The sequence below is a fragment of the Astatotilapia calliptera genome, chromosome 16, assembly GCF_900246225.1.
Source record: "Astatotilapia calliptera chromosome 16, fAstCal1.2, whole genome shotgun sequence".
NCBI classification, from domain to species: domain Eukaryota; kingdom Metazoa; phylum Chordata; class Actinopteri; order Cichliformes; family Cichlidae; genus Astatotilapia; species Astatotilapia calliptera.
Genome location: NC_039317.1, coordinates 1,315,653 through 1,325,000, shown reverse-complemented (window position 1 = coordinate 1,325,000; position 9,348 = coordinate 1,315,653).

The following is a 9,348-nucleotide window of genomic DNA, read 5'->3' as shown; positions in this document are numbered from 1 at the left end:
CTGAGAAGAGATCTCCACACTGCAGACGCTCCCTCTTTCATCAGTATGGTTATAAGCTTTGTGCCATCTAAAAACAAATGTTAACCAAATGTTGGATCATTTATGATCATTCATTATTATCATCATCATCATCGTAATACATTAGTTAACCCCGCTCTACAATTGTACTATCCTTCATCCTCTTCCACTCATCTAATGATACTTTTACCCACCAGCATAAAGCACACTGAAGTACTACACACATTCTAACAGTGCCTGGTGTTTCTTTTGGGGGTTTTCTTTCAGTTAAACAAATTATAGATGAGCTCAAAATGCAAAAGTCCCCATACTGCCACTTCAGTGTGACGGGCTGCAGCGCTGCTACCAATGTCCAAAGTGGACAAGTGCAGGAAATAAATGTCAGGTCGAAACTGTTGTTGTTTTTTGGTGCTTTACAAATAAAATTGAATTGCATTGCAAAGCTGAGGTGATTATCCTGCTTTAATCATGCTGCTGTGCAAAATACATGGAGTCATTATCAGCAATGCTGTGATCAGCAGCCTTAGTAAATATTAATGCCTCAAATGATTTCTCTCAGAGGATGCAGGCTGTGCAGAGTACTGCACATATCAGTTTTTAAACAATTCATTGGGAAAACTCAAACTGCTTTGTGACACGGATGCTTGAAACATGAGCGCTCAAAGCTGAAAATAGAAAAAGAGCCTGTAAGTACAAAGATTAAACATATTTGGACCTAATGGTTTGCTAAGCGTCATTGTTTGTTTTCACTTTGTTGTTGTTTTTATTTGTTTTTTAGTGTTTTATTGATTAAGTGCTTTATAAACTCAATAACATATAGTCTGTTTACAGACTTATTTATTTCAACATGGGGTTTTGATCAGCTGACGAGTCCCTCTTCCTCCTCACTGCTATGACCTGACGCAGGATAGAAGAGAGCAGCTGTTCCCTACTGTTTACCTCTCTTTCCTTAAGCTGTCTTTCTTGCCATTGGGATTAGCAAATCCAATCAATCCATATTGTTCTCGACAGTCTAACACCAACACTGAGCTGTAGTGGCCACCTTTTTGTCTGTCTTTGCACTGAAGTCTCTGTGAGTACTTCTGTCGGGACATCTCTGGCTGCCTCACTCGTTCTGTTTACAGGACCGACTGCAGGCGTGCTGTGACTCCATGTTTGCACCTGACACTGTCTGGCTGTCCTATGTCCTAAAAGATATGCAGCAGGTACTGAAACTGCTCACCTGAGTAAACAGTTTCAGTACCTGCTCAATATCTTCTTACCTGAAAGCCCAATCGAACAGTCTCTTTAGTCAGGGCAAATTCACTCATCTTTATGAGAGTCATCTGTCCACCGGCAGATTGTTTAATCGCTCCTCCACGTGTTTGATCTTCTTATGCCTGATCTCCAGGATTTGATTACAACAGTCCATCAGGAGGTGTGGTCTGTAGTCTGCTAGATTAATATGCACACTTCTGCTGAAATTATGTTGCAGGGGTGGTGGTGTGGTGTCAGTTTGCTCAGTGGAGGCAGTCTGTGGGGTTCACCTGCTTCAGCTGTTGTTGGTCTTTCAGCCCCCACAGAGGACAGCGAAATTATAACATACTTGAAGTTCAACTAAGTGTTAAGAACAGTGAGGAGGGTCCACTGCAGCCCCTGTACGTATTTTTCACAGGTCACAGTTTTTCCTAATTCAGTTACAAGAAAGCTTCCTAAGAGAGTTTGGGCTGAAGGGTGGAGGGTGGGCGTAGCAAACACCTGCTGTATAGGCTGTTTTTGTCTCTGTTTTCATGTGTGGTTGCACATGTTTCAATAAATCACATTACTGACTGCTTTCCAAAGTTTAATAATGACGCTGTAAAATATGTTTTTAAGACAAGAAAAGATGAACCTTTATTCCATAAATGATGCATGTGCTCATCTGTGCAGCTTAAGAAAAAACAAGCGTTCTAGCTCAGATTATTAGCGACCTTAGGCTAACCTCAGGTGGGACAACTATATATACTATAGGCACACAGATACTGCAGCATAGTACATTTCCTGAAAATTCTTTTTATGATGCTGCAGTGTCCTGACGGGAAATGGGGATTTCTACCAGCTGCCTTAAATAACCTGGAGTTCATTGTAACAGCTCTGTGGTTGAGGATATAATAGAGTTAGTCAGTCACATCTCACTGTGAAAAATTCCCTCCTGTCTTCACACGCAATTCTTCCCTTTCCAAAGGGCAGCAGTCCTGCTTCTTGTCAAGCCTCTGCCTGTTTGAAAAGCCCTGCAGTGCACTGTTGTCCAACAGGCATCTGATGCAGTTTTCTTTCAAACACGCAGCAAAAAACGAATCTTTCTGTGGTATGTAGCAGCCTCACAAACTAACAGCACAGCATCACAACAACCCAAGAGCTGCAGTACAGGAGGTTCCACATTTACCTCGGTTCCTTCACCAACTGACGGAGAACTAATAACAGAGATGCTGCTCCTCCCACGTGATCGTCTTTACATCCGTGTCATATAAAACCTACAGAGGTTCTGTTGCTCGCACACAAAGACCTTACTGACCAAGTTTAATGTCAGGGCCCACCCTTCTGTGCAGCTGATTCCACTCAGCAATTAGGCCCGGAGTACTTCAGGCCAGGCAGCGCAGCGTGCCAGAGAGCGTCTCCTTGCACTGAGCTGTGTTTAAATGCATTCTTGTGCTCAGTGGAGAGGAGGGTATAAGCACTCAGTGCAGCCCTGTCATCAGTTATTCTTCATGTATTGGGAGAGTCAAACCTGTCTCATCTGTTCAGACTGTTGCAGCGTCACCTGCTGTATAACAGCCTTTAAATGCTCCTGTTATTATCTATAGGAACAGGCCTGGGGAGTAACAAAGCACAAATACTTCATTACTGCACTTAAGCACAATTTTAAGGTGTCTGTACTGTACACAGTGTTGGTCAAGTTACTTGAAAAAAGGTAATCAGTAACTAATTACTGATTACTTCCCCAAATAAGTAATCCCGTTAGTTTACATATTACTAATTTTCAAAAGTAATTGATTACTTAGTTACTTAGTTACTTTTAAAAACACGATTTACAACCTGAGTAGGTGATAAAGTGATAGATCTTTCAGCCCAATTCTACTTTTTCTACATAATCCATCATACAAAATGTAATCAAATGGAAAAGTCTCTTTTTAAAACTTGTTTTATCAGTTTTAATCTTTTAACTTTATGCATCAAGCAAAAATTGAATTATATGCAACATTCTCTGACTGGAAGAAATTAGTTTAACATTTAAACCTATTTTCTGCACATTCCAGCACATAAAATAAAATATTTTTTGTGTTTACACTCAGTCTTTCAAATAGATGCAAGTAAAACACAGCAGAAAATAAATAAAGTCAAAGACTCAGCGGTCCTGTTGCTCTATTTTCACCTGTAAAGCAGGAGTGGGGTAGGCGGAGGTTTACCCTGGTGCAGGTGTGCCGCGGTCAGTGGAAGAATCCGTGAGTTTCTCTGTGAGTTTCCCATCACGTCGTAGCTACTCGGTGCTTGTTGGAAGTTTAGGGGTTTTTTCGCTGTAAAAAGAAGTTTTCTTCCCACGCACAGCGGACACTAATGTTTTTGTCACTTTTTATGGAATCAAACTCAAAGTAAGGTCAGTACTTCCACGCTTTAAACGCTGCACGCTCATACTCTCTCTGCACTCGATATGTGATCCATTGTTGATCTGCACACAGCTGCTGTCACTAACGTTGCACTCGCTTACGTCACTGTCGTGAGACATTCTCGCAAAAAATCACGGTTTTAGTAACGCAGTAACGCAGCGTTCCTACGGGAAAGTAACGGTAATCTAATTACCGTTTTTGCAATGGTAATCCCTTACTTTACTCGTTACTTGACAAAAGTAATCAGATTACAGTAACGCGTTACTGCCCATCTCTGACTGTACATGAGTATTTTCTCTGACTACTTTACTTTAACAAATAGCTGTACTTTGACTTTACGTTTAACACATTAGAGGGGCGTTATTGTTTCATCACTGCAGGCCTTTGAACATCAAATTGATTTGAGCCTGAACAGAAACACATGAAAGGCAGACATGTTTGTGTATTAAACACCAGGAGAGACACAAAAAGATATGAAAGAGGCAAAACTGTGTGCCTGCCAGGGTTCGAGTCTGACGGTGCTTTTTTCAGTTTGTTGTTTTTGCCCAACACTGGAACGACTGCAGGGGTCCACACGTTTCAGTTGCGGTATTTCAGCATCATGCTAGCCCCACTGAAGACCAGTGATGGGAATAATGGCGTTACAAACAACGCACCAGTTACTGTGAGTTGTGAGCCATTACTCCACCTGCTGAATCCACCTTAACCTCGTCCCTTCTCATTTTCCTGTTAGAGGCAAAGCCATTGTCTACAATGTAGCTCGTGTTTTTTCCTCCTTAAAGGGAAAGACCATCTCTGAGTCGAGGAGGGGGCCTAAGGGTGCATCTGTCACCATCTTACAGTGCTGTGATTGCAGCCATTCCCCAACACTCTGTGAATGGGACTCATGACCATTGATCAGTGGTCAAGACAATTTGCATATTACTGATCAAGGAAGTGATGTCTCAGCCCATTATTCCTTCAGTGGGCTGGTTTCAGTCATTATGCAAATCTAAGGTTTTCTAAGGTTGAAACCTGCAGTCAGCTGAGACTGAAGACGTCACCTGATGATGACGAAACGTTTCTCCCTCTGAAAACATCCAGATGAACAGAATCAACCTTTTGGGGACTCCTTAAAGGAAAATTAAAATTTAGACTGAAATTGTTTTTATTTCCATCTTCTAACATTTTGTTATTATTACATTAATAAAGCACAAGGTTTAGTTAGCTTTGCAAAAAGATAGCTGGCAGAAGCGTCCTCCAAAGAGCTACTCTTTACTTTTTTACTTTCAGTACATTTAAGAATCTGTACTTTTACTTGAGTATTTTTTACTAGTATCTAGTACTTCTACTTCAGTAGTTTCTGTAGTTTGGCCACCTCTGTGTAAAAAAAGTTTGAATTACTACATTTTGAAAAAATACCTAACAAAAGTGAATATATTCAGTATTGTTAGTTATTTTTCAAACTGTAGTAATATGATACTATGATATACTATTATACTATAAACTATAATACTTGGCATTATTTAAATTTAAATAATGCCAAGTATCATAGTAAATGTAGTGGTAATGTAGTGTAAGTGGTTTTAATGGAGTTATTTTGGTGGCAAAGCAGCAGCTTATTAAAGACCTGTGGATTCACCACAGCCTCCCAGCACTACCAGCACTGCATCACCTGCTTTGAAAGCAGCATAAAGAGCTGCAGTGACAGAAGCCTCAGAAGCCTGTCGCTGCTGCATGCTGTGCTGCTGCCAGTGTCTGCATTTCACTCCAACGTTTGCAGCGATGCATTGTCACCGGCTCGGTTTGATGGATGTAGGTAGCTAATCACAATCAAGCTCATGTTCATTTACAGCTGAATTCATTTCTGTTTCAAAAATCATGCCAATCAAATAGAGCTGGGCGATATATCGAGTTTTTAAAACATATCGATATATTTTTATACGAGATATAAGATGTGACAATATCCTTTATATCAATATAGTCTATGTTACGTTATAATTATAGTTGTGGAGCTGCAAGTTTGCCTCTCTTTCGTCCACTTTTGTCTCTACGCAACGTTACTCCGCCTCGCCTTCACTGAACACAACTCCCCCTCCTCCCCCATCGCTTCACGTGCAGGCAGCGACAAGATGAACACGGCAAATCTCCGTTAACGAGTTACTGCGCATTGCCCCATGCGTGGGGCTGGACGGCGTCAACGTGCTAACGAGCTAACAGCGCTAACCCTAAAATCCTTTCATTTTCTCAAAAGTTGATAGCGCGCCTTATGTATGAATTCTGGTTGTGCTTGATGGCCGCGAACCGATTTTATGTGGTACACGCCGCTCAGCAATCTGTCAAAAATGTTTGAGTACGACTTTGGTCAGCTACGGAGCTGCACCGCTTGATAGATTGTCGGCGCATTACGGCTACCGAAGAGCTTCGCGGAGTGATACGTACTGTGCTTCAACATAATATTACCGTATTGTGTGTGTATAAGGACCATAAATGGCACCAAGAGACGTGGTTATGAAGCGGATTTCAAACTCCAGGCTGTCAGTCACACAGTAAAACTTGGGAACAGAGCAGCTGTGAAATCTGTCTTTGTTACTATGCTCAGCGTCTTTTAGTTTACATTTTGACTGCACAATTGTGAGCTCTTTGTTTAGCACAAAAACAACCTTGTTTTCTTTTATTTATGGAGCATTATTATTTAATGAATGCTCATAATTTAATTTTGAGTAATTTTTCATGTACATCTGTGCTGTATGTTAATAAAAGTGCCTGTGTGACATCTGGGACACAGCTTTGACTAAGAACTCTCTTTTTGTTCTTACTTTATGGCTTAAAAAAAAAATATCGAGATATATATCTTATATCGCCATCCAGCTAAAAAATATCGAGATATGAATTTTGGGTCATATCGCCCAGCCCTACAATCAAAGACCGTGTGGAAATGATCTTGATGAACAAGATGATGTGTAAATTAAACTGAGATAATTTAAAAGCCTATGAAAAAAAACCTTCTTATTGGGGGAATCAGTAAAAGTAAAATTTCCAGTCGACCTACAGTAATCACTTTCCCTGCTGCACTTTACAACAGATCTCATTCACAGTAACTGAAGGCCCGAAGGCGACGTGGTAGAGCTTTCTTTCTAAAGCCTCCATCTCAGGCAGTGCTCTGCAGGAATACAAGATATTTGCACACGTCTTCTTTTAATGTCAAAGTTTATGTTTAAATCTTTCAGAAAGTCATGACCTTACTGACACAAAGACAGAACAACCCAAAACACTTGAAATCTGACTGCACTTTTTCATGAAAACAAAGCATTTACATTAACACGCTGTGTTTGTGCTGCAGGTGGAAACTGTATCTGACACCCTGTTAAAATGATTCTTCGTGTGTATTTGAACCAGTGACAGTTTTTTCAGGAGGGAATGTGAGGATGGCATCTGTTATGAGGAAGTAGCTGTTTACAAAGAAACGATCTGGGTAGTTTAGGGTGTGAGCAGTGTCAGCGAGAACTGTCTGTGAGCAGGGTGAGGTCAGGTGACGCGGTGAAAATCACCCTGTTAAACGTCTGAGAGATGCTTTTCACAGTACTAACATGAAAATACTACACTGCGTCCCAGACAGAGTTTAGGTAAAAAAATTTACTTCTAAAAGTTCAATTTTTCAGATCATTTATTTCACACATTAGGTACTGCTAATAAGAAATCATGCTGCCAATAGATCTACCTGTAACTTTTTCACCAATCAGATGTAGCCGTGCAGTCACATGACCAGATATAAAGTGTGTGGTGTGTCCTGTGTGAGCCGAAACAAACGGACATTTCAGCGAACAACAGCTCAGCTTCTCACCTGAGGAAACATGTGGCAGTCACTTGGCTCTAAATATCTCTTTGCTGTGGTAGGTGGACGTCAGTCTTACGTTACAGCAGCTGTGTCCCTGATCCAACGCATGAATCAAGTGGCTGAAGCACCACCTCAGCATGCAGTCAAGTTCCTGATCATTTTATCCAGGTGTGCAAGTTTAAAGGTTTCAGGACAGCGGCCCTCGAGGACTGGAGCCTGACTTCTCTGGGTTGTAGAATCACAGTCTCAGGCCTTGTTCACATTTACATGTATATTTCTGCTGCGTTTGCAACTTTATTATAAGAAAAGGTTTTTGTTTTCTTTTTTTACCTGAGTATGTGGGGATTGTTAGAAAAAAATATCCCTTTCTCTGCTGGAGACTACATCAGCAGGGGCAGCTACCAGAGGGGAAACCGGGGGCCTCCCTCTCCCAAAATACTAGTCCCTAAAATACTTGTAAAAACGAATTACTTCTTTGTTGAAAAGCCTCTTATAGACCTTGTTTTCTTAGAATATGATACAATAACTCGTTTTAAAGTGTTTTTTGTGGATGTTTTGTTGACTCCATTTACACACAGGGGATTTTCACATACTTTACTGTGCAGCTATGTGCCACCCTGCTTAGACCTCTTGTGCCTCCTTTGCCACCCCATGAAAATTATCCAGAGCCGCCACTGTTCATCAGTAATTAAGCTGTTTTAATATCTTTTCATCATCTTTGTCCTGACTCCTTCTTCAGTAAACTTTATAACTAAGAGAAAAGGCTAAACGCTGTCAGAGAAACTTCCAGTTACATCTTTTAAAAGACTCTTTTAGCTAGCGCTGCTTAGCTTTGTATATATTCATCTTTTTAATCTTGATTTTGAAATCACCACAAACTTCTTCAGCCACAAGCGGAACAAGACCAACGCTGGGCCAAACACTTCCGCAATACTCTGAACCAACCCGAGCCACTCCGCCTGTTCGAGGCCGAAGACCTGGCACCTTCCATGGACCTCCTTCCTGTCGATATCAGACAATTCAGTGCCGCCAAAGTCAAGACAGCGATCCAACTCCTCAAGCGTGGAAAGGCTGCAGGCCTGGATTAAATCCTCCCCGAAAGGCTGAAGCATGGCGGACCCCAGTTGGAAGCCACCCTTACAAGACTCCTAAACGCCTGCTGGTCAACATCACATGTACCTACATAGGACAATAAAGTTACCAATAACCAATAACCTGATGATTGGACAAAAGGCGTCATCATCAAACTTCCAAAGAAAGGTGATTTGGGTGACTGTAACAACTGGCGAGACATCACATTGCTGTCGGTACCCGGGAAAGTGTTTTGCCTCGTTCTTTTGTATTGGTTACGACGTGCAGTGGATGAACGATTGCGAGAAGAGCAGGCTGGCTTTCAGAGTGGCCGGTCATGCGTTGAGCAAATTTTCACCCTCCACATGATCATTGAACAAACATTGGAATACCGAAGAAAGATTTCTATTAATTTCACTGACTTCGAGAAGGCCTCTGACAGCGTCCACCGGCCGACTCTATTCAATTCAATTCAATTCATCCATCCATCCATTCGCTTCCGCTTGTCCTTTTCAGGGTCACGGGGGGCGCTGGAGCCTATCCCAGCTGTCATAGGGCGAGAGGCGGGGTACACCCTGGACAGGTTGCCAGTCTGTCGCAGGGCCAACACACAGGGACAGACAACCATTCACACCTAGTGGCAATTTGGATTATCCAATTAACCTATCCCCTCAAGCTGCATGTCTTTGGACGGTGGGAGGAAGCCGGAGTACCCGGAGGGAACCCACGCAAACACGGGGAGAACATGCAAACTCCACACAGAAAGACCCCGGCCTGATGGTGGAATTGAACTCAGGACCTTCTTGCTGTGCAGCAACA